Source organism: Thalassophryne amazonica, chromosome 20, assembly GCF_902500255.1.
Source record: "Thalassophryne amazonica chromosome 20, fThaAma1.1, whole genome shotgun sequence".
In the NCBI taxonomy this organism is placed as follows: Eukaryota; Metazoa; Chordata; class Actinopteri; order Batrachoidiformes; family Batrachoididae; genus Thalassophryne; species Thalassophryne amazonica.
The window spans coordinates 27,282,358-27,293,873 of NC_047122.1; positions in this window are offsets into that span (position 1 = coordinate 27,282,358).

An 11,516-nucleotide genomic window follows, 5' to 3' on the forward strand; every position below is an offset into this window, starting at 1 on the left:
CCTGCTGGAGCTGTTGTCCCCACGACCCAGTCCCGGTTAAGTGGTTCAGGATGAGTGAATGAGTGATTTACGTTTCTTTTGGTCCTTTATATAGGAACCTATAATCAAACTTTGGTTGCCTTTTTTGTTTTCTTATTTTTATGACTCCATTTTTGATAAGCTGTTTTTATGTATTTTTAGTTGTTTTTTAATTCATTTTATTTTGTTTTAAGGAACACTGTGACAGTTCTTTGGAAAGCACTAAATAAAACAAATATTGTTGTTAATTTATGTCTAAATTAAAAATCACAATAAAGTGTTTTGTTTTATGTGCAGGTCATGACCTCTGAATCAAACAACATCCAACTCAGTCGACTTCCAGGTTTGTGCCAGCGCCTGAAGAGACGCAGAATCACTGTTCTGGTAATAAAAACAAAAACACGTTAAGAACTTCGATTTAAATATATATATATATATATATATATATATATATGTATGTATATATGTATAAAATCCATGTGTTTGTGTCACATGAGGAAGGATGGTTCAGACCCCAATCCAGAGATAAGAGTAGCAAGTTCAAAGACAGTAATGAGTGGGGCAGGTCAAAGGTTGGCATACAGAAGAGCAGTCCACAACTGGCATCAGTGTGTCCATGAGGGGATAGGCAAGAAAGCGGATAGAGAAGCAGAGAAAGGTCCAAAACCACGAGAGGCAATTAACAGCAAAAGTGTCCAAAAAGCAAGTAAGATCAAACAGTCACAAAAGGAAAATAAAGGTTGGCAACAAGAAGACCATCACTGGGAAACACAAGAAGAAATGGCTAGAAGAAAGCAACAAAGTACAAACATTCAAGTAACACACAGGAGGAGCAAAGGGGTATAAATACACACTGGAGGTAATCACACAAATGGATGACAGGTGAGAGTAATTATAGACAACAGCTGGAGAGAGACACAGGAAGAAAAGAAACACAAACACAAGGAAAAAACACAAGGAAACCAAGACGACTAAAATAAAACAAGAACAAACTACAATAAATATAGAAACACAACCGTTATAAAACAACCAGGAATGAAACACAATAAAACCAGACTACAATAACTCAGGAACTGACCTGCAGAACATTTAAACTTGAGCACCACACTTGTAGAGTGCAAACCTCCACCAACACTAGTTTCCAATTCCACAAAATTTTGACCTTGGAAAACAATTTCAAGGTCAAAGTTCTGTTAAAAGTGGCTTTTCAGAAGCTAAATTAGATGTGACCAAATGTCAGCAATATGTATTTAGTTCATGCACTTGAATCAAATTTTATTTAATTTAATTTATTTATTTATTTTTGTGGTCTGGTCAGGTTTGCTTGTTTTTTTATTTTATTTTATTTATTTTTTTGTGGTCTTGTCAGGTTTGCTTGTTTTTTTTACTTTTTCAGATCATTTTCACAGAACATCGGTTATCTCTACTATACACAATTTGTCATTGCTTTTTGGCATCTGGTTTCTGACACATTTTTGAAAATTCATTCAATGTTAAAGGATAGGGATTTTTCCAATTTTCCAAGATTATTCCTGACTTTAACCTTGAAAACTGAATCAGTTCTTGCCTATCAGGATATGAATCCTCTAAAAAAAATCATAATGATATATAAAAAAATTGTGGGTTACAGGTTACACAAACAGACAAACGGGGCAAAAACATAACACCCAACTCCTCAGAGGTAATAAACACCAAGGACATACAAGGAAAAGGACAGCACACAGACATGAAAACCCACAGGAAACTTAAAATAACTGTTGTATGGCTGGGGGGGCCTGGCTGCCGGTTTGTTTGTCTTTTTGTTTTCCTCCCAGGTGGTGTGCATTTGGGACTGAGTGGCTGTGTTGCTGAGGCTGTCAGGACCTCACCCTGATCACCTGCGACTCGTCAGGACTCACAGCTGAGGTGCATCTGGATGGATTGGAGCATGTTGGCATTTAAGACTGGAGTGCACAGTGTGTATTTGCCAGAGACTCGACCTTGTGACCAGACGGGTGAGATCGTCGTCTTGGGAGCCATCTCATCAGCAGCGGACGCTGAGAATGTCAGGTTTGATGCACGGTCTGTGAAAGAGGAGGGGGTGAGGTCTCACGCTCGTCAGCACACTTCCTGAGGTACGTTGGATTTTGTGACTAACAGTTATACATTCAGTAAATGTGGTGTCCCTCACACCTTATTGTATTGAGCTGTATGTTAGTCATGTATCAGCTTCCACTGCGGTGGAGTTTTGTGAACTGGATGTTCCATGCCTGCAGGTTGGGAAGCTGATCCGTAATCAAGCCAGGAAGTGTTTGCTGTTTGTACACCTTTAAGTGTTCTGTGTGTAGAGTGTGGACTCACATAATGGTTCCTTCTTTCACAGACTCGGTTGTTGCGGCCACCTGGGGGGTGTCGGCGGGGTCCTTGGGTCCGAAACAGCTTCTGGCTCCGGACCGTTAGCGCTGCTGGGAGTGCACCACGCCAGGCCGCACCTTTTTGTTATTATATTATCACTGTTATGTATTAAATTCAGTTAGCCTTTGTACCGTGCTCTGCTTATTTCATACTGGGTCCTTCAAACGCTGGTCGGTTCTCCGAGCTGCGTCCGACACATAACAATAACACCAGGAACAATCACAAGGGGGTGACGGAGGATAAGGACCAACCGGGATCATGAAAGTTTGGAACACAGAGATCCACAGCGTGTCAATTTCTATCAGATCGGACAAAACAGGAAGTGCAGGCATGTTAACCGACATCACATTCTAATCTTCCTCACAGTTTTTTCCAGAAACAACAAAACAAAGTAACTTTGCCCTCAGTGATGTCAGCATGTGAACATGCTTTGTGATGTAATGCAAGTGCTGTTACGCTTTTTCTGAAATTTTTTACTATCGTATTTTGCTCAAAATTAGATTTCTGCCTGAAAATCAGTGACACACGCATCATGTGATGATTACATGATGGCTGTGAGTGAGTCATGTGACAATCCACAACCATCACATGATCAAATGAAGGCCATCAGGAAGTAGAAATGTAAAGACTGCTACAGTAATATAAGTACTAGGGCACCACTGCTGTTGTACGTCAGATTCCATGTTTTTCTCCAACATGATGACACTTTGACCTGCTGGTGATTTCACTGATTAACAGCAGACAGGATGAGTTCATTAGTGAAATCACCTGGTGGATTTGATCTTTACAAAGAAACCTGCACCCTAGATGGTGGATGACAACAGAACCAGAACCAGGCAGCCGTGACGGAGCTGACAGGTGGCAGCAATGCTGTGGACACAAACAAATAAAGCCACCAAAAAAACAGAAGGCACGGAGTCAGAACTGAGCATGAACAGAGAAGTGACAAGGAATCACTGAGGCCACGTACCACACAGGCAGAACTGAGTTTCTGGCGATAGAGGCATGACCAGAGTTTAAGTACAGGTGGTGGTTGATTTCTGGTAGGTGTGAAGAATCAGCTCCGTGATGCGGTGCCTGGAGGAACAGGAAGGGAGGGGGCAGAGCAAACGCCAAGGCATCACATGAATGGCCATTCAAGTTAGAATTCCAAGTTGAAAATTTGGGTAGGATCCGTAAGACCAAGGTTGCCACGCAATGTGGTGGCGCAGACAGTGAACAGTAAACAGGAAAACCTTTTCCTGAATATTTACAATATTAACAACCTCTGACATGCAATTGAATGCAGCATAAGTGCTGAGCGTTTGTGTGAGGAAGCAGCTTTGTGGTTTCATTTTCAAACAGCAGGTGTTTCTTCTTGCAGTGTAACATGGACAAGTTCTGCTGGCCATGGCGTCACCAAGGGCGGAGCCAGGGGCAGAGAGATCCCATGCACTCTGGTCAGGTGTGTCGCTGTCCAAGTGGCTGCATGTGCTCACACTTTTATCTTCACACACTCTGAACATCTGCTTTGATTACAGACCTCCAGATGGCACGCGAGCAAGAACGAAAAACAGCAAAACATTGAAACCATCGGCTTTGTGCCTGATTTATAAACTCTGTATGTGTGTCTGTGTGTGCATATGAGGGAGTGTGTAACTGTGCGTGTATCTGCCCATCCATGTGCTTATCGTCTCCATCTGGCACCTTGGTGGAATTACACCTGAAACATCTGTTACTATCTTTGACTGGAAACATGGTTCCACCTCCTCTGGCTCGGCTCCTGGTTTTATTGTTGCCGTATGCTAACAGTGTCCTGAACAGGGTCTTTCACGCGCCAAGTAAAAACTGTCATTCGAGTCTGATTCAACTTGTTCTATGATCAACTTAATCATCAATAAACATTTTGCTTTATTGATTGTTTTTCTTTTGACAGTGATTTTGTCTCCTATTGGCTAAAAAGAGCATGTTGCTCTGCCTCTGCTTCCTGGTGGTGGCACTGTTTCATCTGTTAGTGCAGCATCACAGAATCTGCCAAACTTGAACACAAAGACAATAAAGTCATGATGAAATGAGATTTAAATTATCAAAAATTTTTAGTCATGGTTCCATAACAATTTATGATCAAAAGGTGCTGAAAAAGTAAGAAAATAACAAGGGACCAAAAACAGAACCTTGAGGAACTCCATATTTTACTCAAGAACATTTAAATATCATGTTATTATACTTTAAACATTCAGATAAATCACAGTTTCATCATTCAGATAAATATGGCCTACAAAGAGAGAATGTGATCAGAAATGTAAAATATGTGGTTTACTTGAAAACAGCAGGGCTTTCTATAACCTGCTAATTTAAGTCTCTTTACCGTCAAAATATTTAAATAAGCAAAAACTGGTGCAGGTTGTTTACAGCCCATCATAGTCTCGACTTCACTTACATTGGTTTCTATTCTTTGTTTTCTTTGAGTTTTTAACAGTCTTCAAGATGTTTGGATGCACAGCCGTTCCGCTGTGCTTCTGATCCCGTCAGATTTCAGCAGTTGGTCAGCTGGGAGACTGATTAAGCCCCTTTCACACCGGGCCTGCGTAGAGTTGCGTAGAGTTGCCACGAATGGCTACGTAAGTTGCACGCAGAAAAAACCTCTTGTGCACAGGTGGCAGAAGCTTGGCTCCATGACGCTGTTTTCACAAACTGCCTGGACACGCAGATGGATTTGATACATTGGAAAAAGTCAGAATAACTTATTTCCCGGAGTTAATGGACTTTATTTAATGTGCCACAATCGTGAGAGAACTTATGGAGGTGAAAGCACCGCAGAGCTGCAGCCAGGGATCTGTCCATGAGGAGTGGACAGTGAACATGTCCTCTCGCTGGCGATCCATCTATGAGGAGTTATACTGGACAGAGACATGTCCTCTCACTGGTGATCGGTCCGTGAGCAGGAGTTAATGGACGTTATTTAACGTGCCACAATCGTGAGAGAACTTGAGGAGGTGAAAGCACTGCGGAGTTGCAACCGGTGATCGTGTGTGCTATCCATCCATGAGTGGATGTAGACATGTCCTCTCGCTGGTGATCTGTCCATGAGTAGTTAGTGAATGTGGAAGCTTGGCCGGCCCGCCTCTTTATCTTCTGTGGTTTTGAAGTTTCACTGCCAGCAAAGTCTAATGGGATGAATAAAATCTAGCAATGCAGGTATGTACTGATAAAAAAAACGAAAAGGATTTTTTGCCCCAGTGTAGGGTTCTATACAGTTGCAGAATCATGGTGTACAGTAGCGCAGTGTTGTGTAGATTTTCATACAGTAGCGGAGCGTTGTGTAGAGTTACGCGGAACACTGCATCCAGTGCTCTTTGCCGAAAGTCCGTGAAAAAAATTACACGTTTAATTTTTTGCATCCATTTCGCAGACCCCTTTGCGTCCCTCAGGCTATTGCCACGTTGGGCTGCATAAGCTCAGTGTAGTGTCTACGCCGCATTATGCAACTCTATGTTGGTCCGGTGTGAAAGGTTCTTTAGGAATCCCAGCAGCTGCGGGTGTGTCTCCAGATCTAACTGGAGTTTTATCAGAAACTGTCGCCAGTCTCAAAATTGTGCCAAATCCCACTGTGGATGTCTATTGGATCAGCTGTGACGACCCTGAACAAACGGGAATAGCTGAAAGACAAACAACTCCAAGATGCTTATTTGCTCATCCAAGTTAACATTCTCAGTTGATCATTTTATTTTGTTATGGGGAAAAAATAAAATAAATAAATAAGTAAAAACTTTAAAAACATGATCACTTTTCTTGATTTAAAAAAGATTATTTAAAAATGCAGTTTCTCAATATATTTTTGTCGCACAATTGTTTCTAAATGTTTTATTCTGACAGAATATTACACTATCATAAAAGTGTAACTTAAAAAAAATTACATTAATCACTTGGGAATCCTTCAACTCAGTTCTTTAGACCGACATTTAAAAAATACTACAAATAAAACTACAAATTTTAATTTTTAAGTACGTTATTTATTTTTGTCACAGCATTTTATTGCCATAATATAGAATTTTTGCAAAATGTTGACTCTAAACTTATTTTACTGTATGTGTAAGAAACTAATTCAAAACATTTACAGCAAAAGTTAATTATGTCCGCCAAGGACGTAATAAAATCACCTGCATTTATCCCAGCTAACACAGAACGTCCTTGCAACATTGCTGGGAGGTTACATTTTCGTTGCACAATTAGGAACGTTCTGTCCACCTCCTGGCAACTTCCATCAGGAACGTTTACTTGTTACAGTTTTTGGACGTTTCTTTGGAACGTTGTACTTACGTTGAGGGGACGTTCTATTAACTACATAATTCACCAGCCTTATCAATCTTTATATTGATTGATAAGGCTGGTGAATTGGTATTGTTGTAAATTTAAATAAAGTCATTCCTGTATTTTCTTTCTTAACACTTATATTTTATAACTTGCTTAATTTTCCGAAACTTTTCATTCTCAGGGATACTTTAGTAGGCCTACCGACCAATTCAGCAAAACGCTGGAGGACCAGGAGTTTAGGAGGATAGTGGTAAATTATTGTTCCTAACACTTTTGCAGAAGTGGTTATTTTCATGAAAGTTGCATATTGCCATTGCACACATACTTCTTTTTACTCTGTCATAGGTGAATCTGCTGAAACAGCTATCTGGATCAATGCTGAACTCCTTTGCCAGGACGATGCTTGGTGAAATTGGGATGTGGCGGTTGTGGGCTGGCGTCAGCCATAAAGGATGGAAAGGGAAGAAAGCCCTGCAGCCTCTCACTCTCTAGAGTTTTGAAGAGTAAGTTATCAAGGTGTCTCACTGCATCATTTAATTTTAGTTAGCAATTAAAAAGAATTTTATCGTTTCTCCAGTTAAAAAAGAGGAAAATACAAGACCGTTTTTTATTTTGTTTTTGTGACAGAAGCCTTCAGCAACAAGATGGAAATTTTACCAGATGCTATCGATGATGCGTTAACTGAAACACTGCGCCATGCAGCAAAGAGGGTAAGTAGTTAAACTTTTATGGCATCAGCAACTCACAGGTGACTTGTACTAGCACCATGGCCACACCTAGTCATTCCCTTCAATCAAATCCCGGTCCAGTGTTGACGTTTCAAGAGTAAAGACCGTGACCGGCTCACATGCACCCCAGCTCTTTGGAGCAATCTCTCTCTCTCTCTCAATCCGTTCCTCACATTCTGTATTCTCTTTCCGCAAACATCTTAAAACCTATCTGTTTGGGCTCACCTTCCCTCCATAGTGTAACTGTCACTCGGCTGTGTTGACAATTGGAATTCATTCATTCATTATTGGTTTATTTGACAGGGACAGTGCATATTAATGAACGTACAATTGTTTATAGACAGTATATATACGAGGTCTGTCAATAAAGTATAGGTCCTTTTTATTTTTTTCAAAAACTAAATGGATTTCATTCATATGTTTTTACGTCAGACATGCTTGAACCCTCGTGCGCATGCGTGAGTTTTTCCACGCCTGTCGGTGACGTCATTCGCCTGTGAGCACTCCTTGTGGGAGGAGTCGTCCAGCCCCTCGTCGGAATTCCTTTGTCTGAGAAGTTGCTGAGAGACTGGCGCTTTGTTTGATCAAAATTTTTTCTAAACCTGTGAGGCACATTGAAGTGGACACGGTTCGAAAAATTAAGCTGGTTTTCTGTGAAAATTTTAGCGGCTGATGAGAGATTTTGAGGGTGATACTGTCGCTTTAAGGACTTCCCACGGAGCGGGACGTCGCGCAGCGCTCCCAGGTGCCATCGTCAGCCTGTTTCAAGCTGAAAACCTCCACATTTCAGGCTCTATTGATCCAGGACATCGTGAGAGAACAGAGAAGTTTCAGAAGAAGTCGGTTTCAGCATTTTATCCGGATATTCTACTGTTAAAGGAGATTTTTTTTTAATGAAAAACGTGCGGACGGATTGCAGTGTCGGCTCGCAGCCACCACGACGCTCCGCCACAGGAAAAACACCTCTGTTGGAAGCCTTAAGGACAAGTTGGAACATGCCCAACTGTTAAACAATTTCTCAGATACTCACTCCACTGAAAGCCATCAAAAGCCACCTGGATTTTACAAATGGTTATCAACACGGAGGTGTTTTTCCTGTGCCACCGCACCGCGCCGGCTGCATCCCGACACGCGGACCTGTCCGCACGTCTTTCATTAAAAAAATCTCCTTTAACAGTGGAATATCTGGATAAAATGCTGAAACCGACTTCTTCTGAAACTTCTCTGTTCTCTCACGACGTCCTGGATCAATAGAGCCTGAAATGTGAAGGTTTTCAGCTTGAAACAGGCTGACGACGGCGCCTGGGAGCGCTGCGCGACGTCCCACTCCGTCGGAAGTCCTTAAAGGGACAATATCACCTCAAAATCTCTCATCAGCCGTTAAAATTTTCACTGAAAACCAGCTTAATTTTTCGAACCGTGTCCACTTCGATGTGCCTCACAGGTTTAGAAAAAATTTTGATCAAACAAAGGGCCAGTCTCTCAGCAACTTCTCAGACAAAGGAATTCCGACGAGGGGCTGGACGACTCCTCCCACAAGGAGTGCTCACAGGCGAATGATGTCACCGACAGGCGTGGAAAAAGTCACGCATGTGCACGAGGGTTCAAGCATGTCTGACGTAAAAACATATGAATGAAATCCATATAGTTTTTGAAAAAAATAAAAAGGACCTATACTTTATTGACAGCCTTCGTACACACACACACACACACAGACACACACACACACACACATATATATATATATATATATATATATATATATATATATATATATATATATATATATATATATATATAATATATATATATATATATATATAGGGCACACACTTTAACGTAAATATGCCAGTTTTAGCATAATACTAATTTCCATCCGTAGTCTCCAGACATAAAATATAAAACACAGAGCATTTAACAAGCATAAACACATTGATAATTTACAATATAATACACTGTCATATTTTAATATAACCCAGAGCCATATAAAGGAGGAGTTAATCTGTTCCGGTCAAGATGGAGGTTAAAATGCTGTTGTCTCAATATAAAGTGCAGGAAAGTACTGAGGTAGAATTCAGTTGTAGGTGTGTACAGGTACAGTCAGTTTTATTATAAGATGCTGAATTAAAGTGCTTTGTCGTGATAGTAAAGTGCTCGATACAGCTGCAGTATCTCTTTAAAGTGCTGGTGTGCATAAGCTTACCTATGTGTTGTTGTGTGCGTGTATATGAAAGTATATTGCTTTTGCATGTCTTTAACTCGTAATGATTACAGGTTTGGTTATCTTTCAGTCATGTTTTAAGCTGTGTCTTGAATAAAGCAAATGTGGGGCTGAACCTGATTGTCGTTGGCAGAGTATTCCATGTGCTATTGCCCCTAATAGAGAGTACATTTTGAGCAAAGACAGTTTTTCAAAATTTGATCTCGCAATCACACCTAGCGGAGGATCTGGTGTTAATTTCATTGTACTTTTCCTGTTAATATTGTTCCTCAGAGGGAGTGGGGCCAAATTGTGTAGGGACTTGTACACAGCACAACACATTTTAAATAGCATGAAATTCTCAAAACTTAAAAGCTTATATTTTTCTAAGATTGGATGGTGATGACAAATCGTTTTTTGTTTTTTTTTTGTCCAATATTTTTATGGCTTTTTTGTACAATTGTTCTACTGGTTTCAGTACAGTTGTTCCTGCAAAGGACCCTGTTGTAATGCAATACTCTATATGTGACATGAAGGTTAAGTAAGATTTGGCCGCATCTATTGTAATAAACGGTCTTATCTGTTTAAAATTAGATCGATTGAACTTTACAGTGTGATTTTACCTTTTTGATACGTTTTTTGAATGTAAGATTTGGGTCTAATATCACTCAGAGATATTTGAATTGGTTCACAAGCACAGTTCTTCCCCTTCCAAGAAAACATGGGATCTGGCTAACTTAATTGGTCTTTTGGTGAACATCATACATACAGTTTTTGGTCTTCAGCAGAAGACAATTTTTATGTAGTCATTTGTGTATTTTACATAGTGCATTTGTGAGGTCTACAGATATTTTGTCACTCTTTCCCTGGGTCAAGATTACTGCGTCATCTGCATACATTTGCATATTTAGTTCAGAGCACACATCAGGGAGATCATTTCTATACAGAAAGAATAATAGAGGGGCTAATATTGAGCCTTGTGGAAGACCAACATAACTAGGGAGATACGAGGATGTGGCACCATCCACAACAACACGCTGCTTTCTGTTCGAAAGATAGGATTGAAACCATTGAATAGTATCCTCTGAAAAATTAAAATATGAATTGTAAAAATTGAGATATTGAATTAAGGATTCTGCATATTAATACATGGACTGGTTGAGCGCCCTTGAACTTCACTGTGCTGAGGGGACTGGCACTATAGAAGTTATTGTATAGTATTTTTATGAATGGTTTTCTTTGTTTTTTAGGCAAAGAAGGAGGATGAAAGAACTGGTACTGGTGTTAATGCTGACTCAGATGCTGGGGTGGATGAAGCCCCGGGCGACGATGTGGATGCCGATGCCATGGGCGACGATGTGGATGCCGATGCCATGGACCATTGTGTAGTGAATGATGACGCCATGGACGGCAGTGCCATGAGTGATGATGCCACAATTAGTCATGGGTCAGATGAGAAGTGATTCATTTTATACTGAGAACTTATGCCTCCCCCTCTGTAAGGTGCGGGGGAGACATGAAATAGGTGCCCAATTTTCCTTGCACAACTTTTTTCCTGGATGCCATGATCATCAACTCGACTGGACTGACGCTATGTTTGTTTTGATCCACCTTTGTGATCCACCCACCATTGTGGGGACAAATCAAAAGCTGTGTTCACCACGGGGACACGTTCGGCACTATTCAGGATTATTTGAGTTTTTTTGTTTTTTTTTTACCGATGACGAACAATGCGTAAAAAAATCTGACCAATGCAACTACATCGGTCCAAACCGGTCTGGATCCGGGACTGATGTTGCTGCTTTAAAGGGTGGACGGTGGCGACATCTTCAGTTTTTGTTTAACGTTGACCCTTCTAGTTAATTTTATACTGAGAACTTATC